The 18,362-nt window shown below is 43.4% G+C and overlaps 1 protein-coding gene across 1 annotated transcript in view; it reads left to right on the forward strand.

The window, feature by feature from the left end:
* Window positions 1-18,362, forward strand: part of LOC125451259 (interleukin-31 receptor subunit alpha-like) — a 95,595-nt gene that overhangs the window by 20,502 nt on the left and 56,731 nt on the right. The gene's annotated exons all lie outside the window — the stretch shown is intronic.

Raw genomic sequence — 18,362 nt, forward strand, 5'->3', positions numbered from 1 at the left:
CTGGAAATGTGGCAGAGGCAAGTTCAATGGGACATTCAAGAAGGAATTGAATAATTATTTGGATCAAAATAACGTGCAAAGTAGAAAGAAAAAGCACTAACACACAAAAACAGAAATTGCAGGAGAAACTCAGCAGGGCTGGCAGTATCTGTGGAGAGAATGCAGAGTTAATGCTTCGAGTTTATTGACCCATTGAAATGTTAATTCTGTTTTCTTGCTACAGATGCTGTGAGACCTGCTGAACTTCTCCAGCAATTTCTGCTTTTGCATGTTCCTTATCAAACCACAGCTGGAATACTGTGGATAGTTTTGATCCCCTTGTTTAAGCAAAAATCTAATGGTATTGGTGGTAGCCCAGAGAAGGATCACCAGATTGATCCCTGGTATAAAGATAACAAAGTGTGAGGCTGGATGAACACAGCAGGCCAAGCAGCATCTCAGGAGCACAAAAGCTAACGTTTCCGGCCTAGACCCTTCATCAGAGAGTATAAAGACATCATTTTACAAGGAGATGTTGATTGATCAGGCCTATGCACATTCTAGTTTAGAAAAAATGAGAGGCAACATTATTAAAACATGTAAGATTCTTAGGGGTCTTATAAGTGTTGATGCAGAAAAGTTATTTCCCCTTGTGGGAGAGTCCAGGACCAGATGGCATAACCTCAGAGTAAAGTGTAGCCAATTTAAGACAGAGGAAAGTGAATTTGTGGAAATCTTTACCACAGAGATCTACCAGATTTTCTGAAAGGGTTCAGAAAAGATTGACAAGGATGTTGCCAGAGTTGGAGGGTTTGAGCTGTAGGGAGAGGCTGAATAGACTGGGGCTATTTTCCCTGGAGTGTGGGAGGTTGAGGGGTGGCCTGAAAGAGGTTTATAAAATTCATGAAGGGCATCTATAGGGTAAATAGACAAGGCCTTTTTCCCAGGGTTTGGGAGTCCAAAACTAGAGCGGGCATAGGTTTAAGGTGAAAGCAGAAAGATTTCTAAAGGGGCAGCCTTTTCACACAGAGCATGGCACATGTAAGGAACGAGCTACCAGAGGAAGTGGTGGAAACTGGTGCAATTACAACATTTAAAAAGCATCTGGATAGATATGTGAAAGGGAAGGGTTTAGAATGATATGGGCCATATGCTGGCAAACAGGACTAGATTTATTTAGGATATCTGTTTGGCATGTACGAGTTGGACTGAACAGCCTCTTTCTATGCTATACAGCTCTGGCTCAATAACTCTAAGTTCACCTCCAAGCCACTCACCAGTCATCATCCTCGCTTGGAAATATATTGCCCTTCCTCCAGTCTCTTCCCTCACTCATAGCTGGAATGTGTCCATATGGTGTGGCTAAAATAGCTTACCACCCCCCTTTCCCAATAAATGCTGACCTTCACATTGATAGCATATTCTATGGGTGGATTAAAATAAATTCCAGCACAGAAATTGATCATTTTACCCACATTTAAAGGTAGTTGGCAGAGTTTCCATGTGACTCAACGTTTCAAAGGATATCACCTCGAACAGGGTGGCATTCCCTTGAGACAATGTTTAAACAACAGCCTTGTGTTTGTGTTGAGCTCAGACTCTGGTGTGCATATTACCAAGTTAAGAGATTAGCACACTATGCTTTTGAAATGTGACAATGAAGCAATTGTGCTTTATTAACAACTTGTATGCTTTTCTTAATCCATTACCTTTAATTGCTCTAAACATACATCTAAAATTCTTCTCAGCATCACGCAGCATTTAATGCAATGTATGTATAAACCCAAGACTTCAGAAAAGGTTTACAAGTGTGTTGCCAAGATTGGAGATTTAAACCAAAGGGAGAGGCTGAATAAAATGGGGCTATTTTCCCTGGAGCGTGTATGACCTTTGTAGAGGTTTGTAAAATCATGAGGCGCATGGACAGGGTGAATAATCAAACTCTTTTCCTCAGGACATGGGAGTTCAAAACTAGAGAGCAATGGTTTAATATGAGAGTGGAACAATTTAAAAGGGATCTCAGGGGCAACGTTTTCATGCAGCGTGGGGCACATGTATGGAATGAGCTGCCAGAGGAGGGGGTGGATGCTGGTACAATTACAACATTTAAAAGGCATCTGGGTGGGAATATAAGTAGGAAGGGATTAGAGGGCTATGGGCCAAATGCTGGAAAATAGAACTGGATTAATTTAGGACATCTCGTTGGCCAGGACAAGTTGGGCTGAAGGGTCTATTTTCATGTGATACAACTCTATGACTGTAACTGAGATGAGTGAATTTTGTTTCATGTCTACTCTCTAGAACTGCAGATCTTCATTCTTCCCATTACTTTAGGCTCATAATTTATTTTTTCCTCATGGGATGAGTGCCATTCCATTATTAAGTCTCACTCTCATCTTTGAAGGCTTCATTCATGGATCACCATTTTGAGCCATTTTGCACAGATGTGTGAAACTGGTAATATTTCATGAAGTATTGTTGTTTATCTGACATTTATTAATCCTACAGGAGTCATCATCATAATAGACACAAACCACTTATCACCTTTAGATTGGATATTTCCAGCCTGTTGTGTAATGTAAAGCAATTGTCATTATCATTTGTTGCTGGCTCACTTTGCTTCTTTCTAGCTAAACACTTGTGTTCCAAGCACCTTTTTGCATTTGCAGCCCTGCTTTCCCCATGCCTGGCATACTTCTTTTTCTGTTGTGTGATGCTCTCTGCACCATTTACATCCTCTATCTCTAACCTTGATCATTTTACTAGCTTTTCTGCAACAATTTACTGCTTTTTCCTAGTCTCTCATTCTCATTGGGTTAGGATATTTCTCAGCATATACCTTATTCATTGTCTCATCCATACACTATAGCTGATATCAGACAATCTCAGATTATTGTGCACGTTGATCGCTTGCTTGAGAATAGGTTTTGCAGCATGATCCCATAAGCTTAGGGCAACCATATCTATGATGAGGTCACCTTTCAATTATCCTAACTCTCAGGAACTAGAAAGATTGTATCAGTGCAATTATATTCTGATCAATAGTCTCCCATGAGCTAGAATGTTGAACAAATATTGTTCAAACATAATATTAATGTGAGATTTAAAGTGTGCCTCTAAACCTTTCAGTGTTTCTGCTGTTTAGCCGTTCTGCTCTTCGGTGAGATCTAGGCCATGACGACCTTTTCTGAGCACAGATATCTCCTATATCCTCAAGTTTTCGCATTAATTCTATAGCTTTTTTCATCGTTTTTCCACTGTGAGTACAAAAACCTCATCTCTATCTTATATCTCTTTTCATATCCACAAAAGCCCAGAGAGGAAAAATGCACAGCTATTTTGATTCATCCGGTAATTCAAAGTTGCAATCGTTCTTTTAGCTTCCTTCTTTAATTAGCTGGCTCTCTTAACAGCTCTGAAGATCCACACATTTTTAGCTCTTCACCCTGACACATATTCCATGTGTTATGTATTTAATAGTCAGAACAAGTTACACACACGGCCACTTGAAGCAGACGTAGGGATCACATGACCATACCAAGCCACCCAGTATATTGAGGGTGCAACTGCATTTCTCTAAAAATGATCTTGAGCTCTAAAATTACCTTGTTTCCCACTGCCATGTGAAAGAACAAATGAGCAAACGTTCCCCATGATACAATGCTCTGGTGTTTAATTTGACTTGGTTTTGTCACAGTGCGTATACCTTGTCATCACATGGATCTCTCTCTCTCTCTCTCTCTGTTCTCTCGCCGACCCCCTCCCCTCTCTCCTGCCCTCTCCCCCTTTGTTAAAGCACTTGTTCTTTAAAAAAGTTGACAGTCTGTAGATGGAAATAAATGTGGTTTTATGCTCTGAACTTTTTATGTTGGAGGTATTCACAAGTACTGCAATGGGCCCAAGACAGGATGATGCTTCGTCGTAAGATACTTAGCTGTCTGATCCTGAAGGGTGAAGGCTTCTTCAGGAACTGATAGTATAAGGTGTTTTATTTTCAGCCTTGAGGGGAAGAAGGCTTGTTGAATAATTGCTTTTTGAAAGTTTTCATGATGACGAAAGAGGATACCATACCTGACTTTCCAGGGAAACCAACCAAGGACTGGAAACTACTGGAGTTAATGTAACACAGAAACAATATTAGAATAAATAAAAATGCTGAAGTCTAATAAATCACCAGGACCTGATAGTTCACTCCAGGATTTTGAAGGAAGTAGGTCAAGGAAATGTAGCTGGTTTAGTCTGAGCCTTCTCGAGCTCTCTTGACTCAGGAATTGATTTAGGGTGCTGGGCAGGACTGTCTGTCGGGGGGGCTCTTGTGGTTCTGTTATAGTCATGTCAGGGCTTGGACGACTTCATCCAGGTCAGCAGGCTTGTGGGGCTCAGGGAACAAATGGCCTCAGGGCCTATGGCCTCTGTTCCTCCTGTTGCCCCTTGAATTGGAAAGTTGAAAATGTAGTTCTGGCGTTTGAGAATAGTGAAAATGAAAAGCCAGGAATCTACATACCTGTTAACCCAACCTCCACTGTGAGGAGGTTACTGGTATCTATACTGTAGAACAAAGTGACTGAACGATTAGGTAATAAAACTGATTAGAGAAAACCAACAGGGTTTTGTAAAAGGATAGATCATATATCACAAATCTAACTGAATTTTTGAGAAGGAACTAAAGCAGTAACAAAGCCAAAAATGACAATTTGTCTATGGATGAAACCTATATATTTTTCCAAAAGGTGCTCTTATAAGGTCTACATAAGAAAATCTTAGCTGAAAGGAAAGCTCATGGAATTGAAAGCACATTGTTGACCTAGTTCAGAGTTTGGTTATGCAATGGAGCAGAGAGTAGGGATAATGGGTGCATACTCAAATTTGAATAAATGGCTGATGGTATCTCATCGTGTTATGTGCTTGACTTATCACCATATTAATAAGTCAGATATTGCAGTGGAGATCCATATATCAAAGTTAAATACACAAACATTGATGGCATGGTAAATAGTGCAAATGAGAGCAGAAAATTACAAGAAGTGAAAATGATACATTACATGAACATCCAAGATTGTGACAGATGGATGCCACTTCACTTGAACATAGCACATAGAGTGTACAACACAAGAAGGGGTCCTTTGGCCCACAATGTTGTGCTAAACATAACACCAAATGAAACTAATTCCTTTTGCCTGCCATTAGTCCATATCCCTCCATTCCTTGCATATTCATATGCTTATCTAAAAGTCCCTTAAATGCCCCAATTGTATCTGCCTTCACCACTACCCTGAAAGTACGTTCCAGACTTCAACCAGTCTGTGTAAAAAACTTGCTCCTCATGTCTCCTTTGAACTTTCCTCCTCTAACCTAAAATGCATATCCCCTAATATTAGATATTTCAACTCTGGGAAAAAGATTTTGACTGTCAACTCTATCTATGCATCTCATAATGTTATAGACTTCTGTCAAGTTTCCCCTCAGCCTCCACCACTCATACCCTCTAATCCATGCAGCATCCTGGTAGATCTTTTTTTCTCTCCCTCCAAAGCCTCCATATCCTTCCTATAATGTGGTGACCAGGATTAACAGAATATTATAAATGTGGTCTAACCAAAGTCTTATAAAGCTGCAACATGACACCCTGACTCTTGTACTCAATTCCTCAATCAATAAAGGCAAGCACACATATGCCTTCTTTACCACCCTATCTTACTTGCATGGCTACTTTCAGGGAGTTAGGCCCTTGAAACCCAAGATCCTTCTGTGTATCAATGTTGTTCAGAATCCTGCCATTGACTATACTGCTGCTTAGCATTTGATGTCCCAAAGTGCAACACCTCCCACTTCCCTAGCTTAATCCATCTGCCATTTCTCCACTCATATCTGTAATTGATCTATATCCCATGGTTTCCTTTGACACTATCCACAACTCCACCGATCTTTGTATCATCTGCAAACTAACTTACCCACCCATTTACATTTTCACCTAAGTCAATTATATGACCCAGCACTGTCCCAGTGCAGATCCTTGCTGAACACCAACTGTGACAGACCTCCAGGCTGAAAAACACTCTTCCAACCACTGCCTTCTATGGGTAAGCCAAATCTGAATCCACATGCATCCCATTATTCTTAATTTTCTAGATGACCCTACCATGAGGGACCTTGTCACATGCCTTATGAAAACCCACATAAACAACATCCACTGTTCTACCGTCGATCAGCTTTGTCACCTCCTTGAAAATTTCAATCAAGTTAGTAAGACATGACCTGCCCTGCACAAAGCCATGCTGATGGTCCCTAATCAGGCCATGATTTTCCAAATGTGCATAAATCTTATCCTTAACACCTTATCTCTAACACTTTCCCAATCACCAATGTGAGACTCACTGGTCTATAGTTTCCTAGATTATCTCTATTTCCCTTCTTGAACAGAGGAACAACATTAGCTGCTCACCAGTCCTCCCGGACCTCTCCAGTGGTGAGCAAGGATACAAAAATATTGGTCAAGGCGCAGCAATCTCCTCTCTTGCCTCTCTCATTGCCCTGGGGTAGATACCATAGTATCCTGCGGATTTATCCACCTTAATGCTCCAACACCACTTCTTCCAACACCACAGCCCAGTGCAAGCTGGAGGAACATCACCTCATTTTCCGCTTGAGGACCCTACAGTCCTCCGGATTCAGTACTGAGTTCAATCATTTTAGGCCCTAAACTCCCTCATGTCACAGCCCCCCACTCCACACACCAGACCTTGTTACCACATAGCCTGCCACTACAGAACCCCCTGTTGTTAGTCACTAACAGTCCCTATTAACAACTATTCACCCTCCCAGCCTGATCGTTAGCAACTCCTTTGTCTGTCCAACCGTCTTTCTCTCTCTTTGGGCTCTATCCTATCGCTTACTCCCTACCCCACCCACCTCCCTATTTTCTGCAAATAAACTGACGTTTTCCCAGCCGCCATCAGTTCTAAGGAAGGGTCACTGGACCCGAATCATTAACTGTTTTCTCCTTCACAGATGCTGTCAGACCTGCTGAGCTTTTCCAGCAACTTTGTTTTTGTTCCTGATTTACAGCATCTGCAGTTCTTTTGGTTTTTATTTAACACTACTTCTTTCTTGATTTCAAAATGCCCTAGCATATTAGCATTCTCCACACAAATCTCAAACCTTCCATATCTTTTTCATGGGTGAATACCAATGCAAAGTACTCACTTGGAATCTCACCCACGTTCTGAAGTTCTTGAGTAGATCTGTAGTTCGGGTTGTGGATGCTATGGTTGGTTCTCTCACCAAGCTGGTTCGTCAGTTTACAAAGGTTTTGTGACCCTGCTAGGTAACGTCATCAGTGCACCTTCTGATGAAGCGCTGTTGTTTTCTTGCGTGGTGTTTAAACTCTGGGGTCCATTGGATTTGGTTACCTCATTCCCAGCTTGTCTTCGCAGTGGTGTATATATAGAGTCTAGTTGTATGTGTTTATTGATGACCTTCTTGCTGGAGAACCAAGCTCCTGAAATTCCCATGCTTGGCTCTGTTTGGCTGTCCTCGGATCCTGATGTTGTTCCAGTTGAGCTGGTGGTCCTTCTTATCTGTATGTATGGAGACAAGTGAGAACTGGTCATGCCTTTTAGTTGCTAGTTGGTGTTAATGTACTCTTGCGGCCAGTTTCCTCCCTATCTGTTCAATGTAATGTTCGTCACAGTCTTTACACCCACATTCTCTGCCTCTAAGCACGAATTCCCTCCTTAATTTTGAGTGGTCCTACCTTCTCCCTGGTTGTCTCTTGTTTTTAATCTAACTATAGAATGCCTTGGGATTCTCTTTAACTCTACTTGCTAAGGTCATTTCATGGCCCCTTGTTGCTCTTCTAATTCCCTGCTTGAGTGTTTTCCTGCTTTTTTTGTATTCCTCATGGGCTGTGTCCGATTTTAGCTTCCTACACCTAACATATGCTTCTTTTTTTCCTTTTGACTAAATTCACAACCTCCCTCGTTATCCAAAGGTCCCTTACTTTGCCATCCTTGTCCTTTCTCCTTACTGGAATATTACAGCCTTGAACTCTCCCAAGTGCACCTTTGAATGGTTCCCACATGTCAAATGTGGACTTGCCTGATAACAGCTCCTCCCAATTAACATTCCCTAACTCCTGCCTAATGCTGACATAACTTGCCCTCTCTCAATTTAGTATCTTCTGGCAAGGTCCTGACTTATCCTAGTTCATTAGCCAGTACAAGGTCCAGTATGGCCCCTATTCTAGTTGGACTAACCACACACTGTTTCAAGAAACTCTCTTGGACACACTTAACAAATTCCACCCCATCTAAGCCTTTTGCTCTGAGGGAGTCCCAGTCAATACCAGGAAAGTTAAAGTCACCCACTATGACTATTCTGTTTTTATTGCACAGTGTGAGGTCATCCATTTTAGATCAACAAAAAATAGGTCTGAGTATTGTTTAGATGATCAAAAGCTAGGAACAATGGGGATCCAAAGAATTTTAGGGGCACATTTATCTCGATCAGAAAAATAAAGTGAGCAGGCACAAAAACTAATCAAAAGGGAAGGTAATGTAAGCATTTGTCTCTAAAGAGTCAGAATATTAAGAGGGAGTTTTGCGCAGCAGTATAAAGCCCTGATCATACCTGTCTAAAGTAAGACAGGCTGTTCTGGGTGCTGCATCTTAGAAATGGTACATTAGCTTTGAAAGGAGTTCAGCATAGAGTCACCAGTACATTAGCAGGCCTTCAAGAGTTAAAATATTTGGAGGAATTCCAGTAACTCAGTTTGTATTACCTGCAATGTAGAAAGTGATTGATTGAGGCTTTTAGGATTTTGAGAAGATTGATAAACATTTTGTACTAATGAAGGAGTTTATGTGCGTGGATTGTAAATTTAAAACCAGAATCAATGTATTGATGAGAAAATGATGAAACACGATTCCCACAAAGAGTAGTGAGATGATTAAACTATCTCCCACAATCTTCACCAGCCACAGGTATTTCCTTCCTCTTAATTCTTTCATGCAATTTGGAAGTGACAGACAAAGTCAATGCTTGTTTCTCAGCCTTAATTTTCCTTCAACTGAAGGGCTAGCCAGACTAGCTTAGGTCCATTCGTTTGCCAATGATTAACAGTCTAACTTGCTTCATTTGGCAGCTCCCAGTTCTCCAGTCCTTGCCCGAGAAACTAATTGGTGTCAATTCCCAACATGAAACTCGTAGCTGTTAACTTTGCAGCTGCAGCTCTCTGCTTTCTGTTCTGGGCTTTCCTCCAATTCTGTCTTTTTGCACACTCAATGTACACTGTGCTCCTCAACCCTTCATCCAGGCATCAGGAAAAGACTAGCCTCACCTGCTCTCAGGCAAATTCATTTACCACTTAAACACGACTTCATGCTGGAGCTCAGGGGTGCCTATGATCTGAGTGCTTCTTCCAGGTCACTTTGTGTAAGGCAGTTGATATACAAGATGCATCTTATGGCTCTTAGCTTCCTTTGTTAGCATCCACTCACTTTGAGCTTACTTAGATGACGCTAGCCTCCATGGCACACATTACTTTCTCATAGAAACAGGCAGGCAGCTTATCACTGATAATAAAATGCGAGGCTGGATGAACACAGCAGGCCCAGCAGCATCTCAGGAGCACAAAAGCTGATGTTTCGGGCCTAGACCCTTCATCAGAGAGGGGGATGGGGTGAGGGTTCTGGAATAAATAGGGAGAGAGGGGGAGGCGGACCGAAGATGGAGAGAAAAGAAGATAGGTGGAGAGGAGAGTATAGGTGGGGAGGTAGGGAGGGGATAGGTCAGTCCAGGGAAGATAGACAGGTCAAGGAGGTGGGATGAGGTTAGTAGGTAGGAGATGGAGGTGCGGCTTGGGGTGGGAGCAAGGGATAGGTGAGAGGAAGAACAGGTTAGGGAGGCAGAGACAGGCTGGACTGGTTTTGGGATGCAGTGCGGGAAGGGGAAGAGCTGGGCTGGTTTTGGGATGCAGTGGGGGAAGGGGAGATTTTGAAGCTGGTGAAGTCCACATTGATACCATTGGGCTGCAGTGTTCCCAAGCGGAATATGAGTTGCTGTTCCTGCAACCTTCGGGTGGCATCATTGTGGCACTGCAGGAGGCCCATGATGGACATGTCATCTAAAGAATGGGAGGGGGAGTGGAAATGGTTTGCGACTGGGAGGTGCAGTTGTTTATTGCGAACTGAGCGGAGGTATTCTACAAAGCGGTCCCCAAGCCTCCGCTTGGTTTCCCCAATGTAGAGGAAGCCACACCGGGTACAATGGATGCAGTATACCACATTGGCAGATGTGCAGGTGAACCTCTGCTTAATATAGAACATAGAACATAGAACATTACAGCACAGTACAGGGCCCTTCGGCCCTCGATGTTGTGCCGACCTGTCATACCGATCTCAAGTCCATCTAACCTACACTATTCCATGTACGTCCATATGCTTATCCAATGACGCCTTAAACGTACCCAAAGTTGGCAAATCTACTACCATTGCAGGTTCCATTCCTTTACTACTCTCTAAATAAAGAAACTACCTCCGACATCTGTCCTGTATCTTTCACCCCTCAATTTAAAGCTATGCCCCCTTGTGCTCGCCGTCACCATCCCAGGAAAAAGGCTCTCCCTATCCACCCTATCTAACCCTCTGATTATTTTATATGTTTCAATTAAGTCACCTCTCAACCTTCTTCTCTCTAATGAAAACAGCCTCAAGTCCCTCAGCCTTTCCTCGTAAGACCTTCCCTCCATACCAGGCAACATCCTAGTAAATCTCCTCTGCACCCTTTCCAAAGCTTCCACATCCTTCTTATAATGCGGTGACCAGAACTGTACACAACACTCCAAGTGCGGCCGCGCCAGAGTTTTGTACAGCTGCAGCATAACCTCTTGGTTCCGGAACTTGACCCCTCTATTAATAAAAGCTAAAACACTGTATGCCTTCTTAACAGCCCTGTCAACCTGGGTGGCAACTTTCAAGGATCTGTGTACATGGACACCGAGAAGAGTCTGCTCATCTACACTACTAAGAATCTTACCATTAGCCCTGTACTTTGCCTTCCGGTTACTCCTACCAAAGTGCATCACCTCACACTTGTCTGCATTAAACTTCATTTGCCACCTCTCAGCCCAGCTCTGCAGCTTATCTATGTCTCTCTGTAACCTACAGCATCCTTCGTCACTATCCACAACTCCACCGACCTTAGTGTCGTCTGCAAATTTACTAACCCATCCTTCTACACCCTCATCCAGGTCATTTATAAAAATGTCAAACAGCAGTGGACCCAACACCGACCCTTGCGGTACACCACTAGTAACTGCTCTCCAGGATGAACATTTTCCATCAACTACCGCCCTCTGTCTTCTTTCAGCAAGCCAATTTCCGATCCAAACTGCTATGTCTCCCACAATCCCATTCCTCCGCATTTTGTACAATAGCCTATTGTGGGGAACCTTATCGAACGCCTTGCTGAAATTCATATACACCACATCAACCTTCTTCTTCTTCGGCATAGTTCCAGATTGCTGCAGTGTGTTGTCGCTTGTTTAAGTAGTGCTTTCAAGCAACTTCGTTTGTGGGTGTTGGGATGGTTACTGTTGAAATTCAGGATTTGATCCGTTTGTGTGACCTTCTTGTGTATCTTTATCAGAAATTCCCCATTGGTCCTGCGCTCCACCAAGAAGTCTATGAATGGCAGATGTTCGCTCCCTTCTTCCTCCCTGGTGAATTGGAAAGTCATCTTGGGGCCTGGGATAGGGGTGAGGGAGGAGTTTTGGGGGCAAGTGTAGCATTTCCTGCGGTTGCAGGGGAAGGTGCCGGGTGTGGTGGGGTTGGAGGGCAGTGTGGAGCGAACAAGGGAGTCACGGAGAGAGTGGTCTCTCCAGAAAGCAGACAAAGGCGGGGATGGAAAAATATCTTGTGTGGTGGGGTCGGATTGTAGATGGCGGAAGTGTCGGAGGATGATGCATTGTATCCGGAGGTTGGTGGGGTGGTGTGTGAGAACGAGTGGGATCCTCTTTGGGCGGTTGTGGCGGGGGCGGGGTGTGAGGGATGTGTTGCGGGAAATGCGGGAGAAGCGGTCAAGGGCGTTCTCGACCACTGTGGGGGGAAAGTTGCGGTCCTTGAAGAACTTGGACATCTGGGATGTGCGGGAGTGGAATGCCTGGGAGCAGATGCGGCGGAGGCGGAGGAATTGGGAATAGGGGATGGACTGTTCAGAATACTGGACAGTCGAGCATGTGGACATGTTGCTGTATGGCACCATGCTACTTCAACATCATACATATAGCAAGGGCCAGCAGCTTGCATGCAAACATACTGCATGGGCTTCAACCAAATGCCCATCTGAAAGTCAGAGGAAGGCCATGTGGGGCAAGTTGGACTATAGTCATGGACCATCCCACTCAGTCAACTGACTGCAATCAGTCAGACGCACGGGCATACCAGAGTCTGGGATCTGTATCTTTCCAACTGTGAGTTCTGAAGGTCGAGTGTAATCAGTCTGGAGCTTACAGGCTCATCAGTCAAGGTGCTGCTGACACATCAGTCCAGGAGCCGGGCCATGCTCAGTTGGAGCGAGCCTGACATGTTAGTCCAGTCAGTGGGCTGCAGACATTGCAGGACATTGGGAATTAATATTTGGGATTCTTATCGGGGACAATCTGTGAAGTTCTGGGGAAGTGAGAAATCCAATTCTGGAGGTGAGCTTTCTTGGATTGGGTCATTTGGGAAATGATGTTAGCAAAAGGTGGAAAATCAAGATAGAAGTGTGAAATATCACAAACCTTGGAGGGAGAATGGAGCTCTAGGGGGGGGAAGGGTTATGGTATTTCACTCAGTTACCTCTTGAAGAGAGTGTAAAGGCAGCAGGGGAGTGGTAATTAGGAAAACCATAGGCTCTGAATGTAAGTTGGAGATATATAGGTTTTATAAAGGGTTTGAACTGATACACGATAGCGGGAGATTAAAAGGTCATTGACAATACAGGGTCAGCAACATAAAAGGAAACATGAAAGATGCTGGGATCATCCTATATCTCAGGCAAAGCCTGTAAATCACTCATAAGAAGACAAAATTGAAATTTTATTATCTTTGATCAATTGATGGTGGGCATACAGTGTGGGAGGAGTAAATTACCATTTTTCTGTTAGGGGCAGAAACTGTTTGAATTTGAGACTTTGCTAGAAGTAGTTGCATTTATCGTGTGTCCATTGATTCAGTAATACCACATATCTGGCAACAAATTGCACTCTGTCAGCAAGTCATTCACTGTTATAGAATGAAAATTGTCAATTATGGCTTCAAGCAATCTTGACCATTACATTGTTCCCACTAATTGACTCCCTGTCAGGTCAGCTAAGCAACTCTAATCAGATGCTAATTAAAAGTGTCACCTGGACTTAGCGTTTCTGTAATACGTTTAATATCTAACACTGGAAGACAATACTTTGGAGCTGCCGCATTCTCAGTCTAAACTATAAGTATTACAAGGACATAGTCTGTAAAGTTGAAGGGTGCCTTTTTTCAAAGGTGTGAGTGTTACCACGATGGTTTACTGCCAGAATACCTCTCCCAAATATAGCATGAACAGTTTGTCTGTAAAATGTACATTTAGGTAAGGATTGCATATCTTACTACATCTTACTTAGGAATGAGTTTGACCTTCTAACCAAGCCTTCACACTACTGTGTCAGGGCATAACAATGTTTCTTCATCATGATTGATGTGAGAGCTGAGGAATACAATTTGTAAAATGGTATCCTCATTCTGACATTCCTCACCAATCAGCAAGCCACATATCTCACATGAATATTGCTGTGGCTGGAGTCCTTGTGTTTTCCCTTTGAACGCTAAGACAACATTGAAGAATGGAGAATTTACAACACCATCAGCAACAGTGACTGCCACACAGTCTCCGGGGGCAGAGGGAGCAGCTGAAGCTGCCCCAGGGAAGAAGAGGAAAATGGTGTGACTCCTGCAACTGTAGGTCTCACTGTCTAGCTCTTGGCCACATAGTGCAGTCGCAGATCCCAGCCCAGCAACACTGAACTGTGCCATCTGCTCGAGCAAACACTGTCCTCAGAAGGACTGTGGCCCTGTCTTCCTATGGACTATTGAGTTTACTGCTGCCCTGCGTTTTTATACCATTAGCTCATTACAAGAAGCAACTGAGTACTTGTTCTGCAACCCCCAATCCTTGACCTACATATGTATCCAGAATGTCGCTGTTGTTATTTTCTCCAGACCACATCTCTTCTTATCACTTCCTTTGATGGTGAGAGTCCAGCAGTTCAAGCAGTTTTTTTGATCCTTCTATCACCAGTTAGAGTACAACAGATTGGAGTTTGTTAAATGTTTGAGCATCCTATAGGATAATGTTAAACCTGAGCGAGGCAGTACTTTCAGCAATTTCTTTCATCAGACCATTGCACTGAGGGAGATTGGACATGTGAACTGTCCATTGTACACCTCCTAGACTTGAATGGTGGTGCCTTCCTGTGAAAAGCTGATTCTTACAATGAACTTCAGAGCTGTATGGAATCATCACTGATTCCATACTCTCACCTTCATTGTGAGTGAAAGTGTGGAATGTTGTATTTGGCCCTGGCATATGACTTTTAGCCTCAACCTTGTCCATATTGAAGTCCTACACGTTGGCTGCAATCAACAGCATTATAGTTCAGAGATCCATAGCCCCTGATCCTACCAGCAGTTAAGTAGTGGGTTCTTGTAAGAGATAAGCAATACTTGGCCATTATAAATTCTTTCATCCTTGAGGTATCCGAAGAAGGCTGCATTTGCCTCTCACTGGATGCCACAAAACCAGCTCTGAAAGCAATGAAGAAGTGGAGCAGACATTTTAAGAGTGCAAGTAAAAGTGCCATAGCCTGATTAGAGACAGACTGGTTGGTTTGGCCTGAGGTTCACTGCACCTCAGGCAAGGGGGGAGGTTGAGAAAGTGGAACCATCATGGTTTCCTCAGCTTGTGCAGGAATTGAGCCCTGACTATTGGTGCCACTCAGCATTGCAAGCCAGCATTCCAGCTGACTGAACTAGTCAACATGTTATTACAACTTGGGTGGTCATCCCTTGGAGTTTCAGCATGTGGGAACATGGGAATCTGGTGAGAATCTCCTGCCCAAGTGCAATCTCAACCTCTTCAGCTTGGACATTTGTAGTTTTCGCACAACAGGCAAGGAACTGTTCAGGCACGAAACAATTCTGGAGCATCCTAACAAGAAAATGTCTATGGTTCTTTGCTGTCATTCCTCCTCTTACTGGGTGCCTGCTGCCATCTCCCTGCCTGTGTGAGGGGTAGGCCTCTCAGAGTGATTTCGAGGTCCCTTATACCCCTCTGACCTTGTCATGGATGCTGAGCATCAATGGCTACAGTGATGGAGTGCAGGTCTGTGTGCATAACATTCAGACACTGAATGTGCTAGACCTGGCTGTCTGCAGTGGTCACTTGCACTCCATGGAGACAATTGACCCATTGAGTCTGTACCACCAAAAATACACTCATCCCACTTTGCTGCACCAGGCCTAGAACCTTGAATGATACAACATTTCAAGTGCTCAATCCAAGTACTTTTTAAAGATTGTGAGCCTTCCTGCCTCAACTACCCTCCTATACAGTGCAATCAAGACCTCATCAACCTCCTGCCCTTCACTTTAGAGATCTAAGACATTACCAGACCCGACCATCCAGAGGCTAATGGAGAGTGCAAACTAGTCACTCATATTCTGCAGGACTGTATATACAACCTGCCTCCCAAGAAGAAAACAAATTTGTCCTGAGTAACATCTCAAGAGAGCTTACGATTATGATAGCCCCCTATATTCATCTATTGGCTGCTCTCAACACAATTTGATCTCTCTACAAGACCCAATCCTTCCTGTGCACACTCTCCATGTGTCAGAAATCCAGGTCAACGAGTGATAGTTGTGTTGAGAGCATTGGTGGACACTCCCATCTTTTGATCCAATTTGTTGGCTCCATCTATCAAACCTACAGGCTGTTCCTGAGCCTGTCTGCAGACAGTCATGAATGGTTGAGAGCTGGGGCTGATCAGGTGCTGGGTCTCTGGCAGACCTGGACATTGCTTTCTCAACCAGCTGCAGAGATGTGGCAGCGTTGTGCTCCTGAGTCTAATGCAGAAAGAGTTGGTAGTCTTTGAGCTGGTGGAGGATGCAGGTGACTGCTCTGCCAGTGCTGCTTCTGAAGATGGAGCAGCAATTGCTGAGAGGTGGAGGGGAACCTGCCGGTCTCTTAGGGGCAGAGGTTTGCTTGATACCTCTACACCTGCACAAGACAGGAGAGGAAAATTGTGTAAGAAAGATAAAAGCTTCTGAAGGTTAAGAGTAATGTGTTAGGGATAATAGGAGATGCAATTCCTTCCTGCCCCACACTGTGCATTGTGATTTATCCTGGACTGCACTGACCCATGTTGTTATCTCCATCCAGGCTGGCTGAGCCTGGTGGAATGGCCTCTTTTTCCCACCAGGAGGATGCAGCACTGCCCTCCCCTTCTGTCCACCGGCACCTCCAGGTTCCTGTCAGTGAACCGAGGGGCTAACTTCCCTTTCTTGGGAATCACCTTGATGGGGATCATGGTGCACAACTGTTAGGGCAGTAACTGGATTGCAACTTCTGAAATGATATGTGGTCTGGGTTTAACTACGGCATCTGCACCATGAATGTTGCCAAGTCCCAGCTGGGGTGGGCAGTTCTGCCTTGCCAGCTAGGCAATTCCATGCTACAGGCATTAAGACCAGTGGCGTAATTAATGAGATAAAGAGCCAAGGATTGCATAGCTAAAGTTGCCATGAACCATGGTGGAATGGAAACCATGAATCCCACTAAAACAAAACTTTACCTTAAGCTGGTAAATTGAGCCCAAAGTTAAGGTTTCAAGTCAACCTTTCAGGATAATGGCCAATTAGGTAGATTTGCAGGAGATTCAGGCCAAAAAAAAATGCTGGAGATCAGTGATTCAGGCAGCATCCATGTAGAGAAAGCACGCTAATTTTCCCTGTAGTTTCCCAGACTTATAAATCCCTCCTCAGCATATCCGCTGAGTTAAGTTTCAAGAAACCTTTGTGTCATGTTTAAGAGATTCCTGGCACAATTATGCACACTGGGATGCTTTGCATGGTGTGAAAGCTGTACACACAAATGAATATAATCTGGGTGGAAACTGGTACCATTCATGGTGGGTCAGTTGCTGTGTGCTTTGCTAAATATTGTAAGATCTACCACTGGTTCCTCAGTCACTTAACAGCAGATTTGTTTTGTTTCCGTGGAGGGCAATACTGAGAAATACTGTGAGTTCACACAGTCCACTTGTTTATTTTTGGTAGACCCATGTGAAGGTTTTCACAAAGTATTGACCACAAAGCGGAGAAATAATTTCTCATTTTTGATCATTCACTCAAGACACACCATTTCTGGGCTAAAAGGTTCCCAACATCTGCATCCCCTATGGCCTTAACTGTTTCAGTTCTTCCAAGCACTTGCTCAATCCTAATCCCCCTTCCTCTTACATCTTGGGAACAACATACAATTAAATTTTTACTGTCAGTTTTGGATCTCTGAACTTTGAGAATTATTTGAGAATTCTCAGCACATCTTTTATAGAATACTGTGCTTGCAAAATATTGAGGTTTCAAAAGATGTTCATAATTTAAGTGTAAACTAGTTTAAATGCAGAAGGTCTACTTTTGCATGAATTCAACTGATAAATGCACTCTCTTGCAACAAATCTTCTGGATGTCTTGGTGTTAAGCAGTCAGTTGCTACCAGGAAATGTGCTCTGTGGGTTTGCTGCCACTTTGGATAAGATCACTGTTGGGTTGAGAAGTCGTACAGGTATGTCACTTTGCAACATCTCTCGTGGCAAATGGCAGAATTTGGAATTTCACTGCCCACATCACTTTCATTTATTGCTTGTCGAAAAATATCACACCTTTCCTGCTTCCCTGAATAAAGCCTCATGTTCATTTTTTGTCTAATGCTTTCTTAACCTAGGTTCTGAACTCTGCGCAATGTTGAAAGCTAAATTAAAAGCAGAGCACTGTAACTGATAAGAAGGACAATAAACATGATTGTTGAGAAGAGAAGGTTTAGGTTAAATGAGTGGGCACAATATCTCTCAGATTGAGTATAATGTGGAAAAATGTGAAGCTCTTCACTTTGGCAGAAAGAACAAAAAGGTTGAATCTTAATTAAACAGAGAATGATGACAGAGTACCCAGGTGGAGTTGGATTCACATGTTGTCATATTTTGCCTGAGTCACAAAAGATTTTGTTTTTGTTACACAAAAGGCTAATATGCAATAACATAGAAGGCTAATAGAATGCTTTTCTTTACTATGAGAGGAATTGAA

Source organism: Stegostoma tigrinum, chromosome 3 (genome assembly GCF_030684315.1).
Source record: "Stegostoma tigrinum isolate sSteTig4 chromosome 3, sSteTig4.hap1, whole genome shotgun sequence".
Classification (NCBI taxonomy): domain Eukaryota; kingdom Metazoa; phylum Chordata; class Chondrichthyes; order Orectolobiformes; family Stegostomatidae; genus Stegostoma; species Stegostoma tigrinum.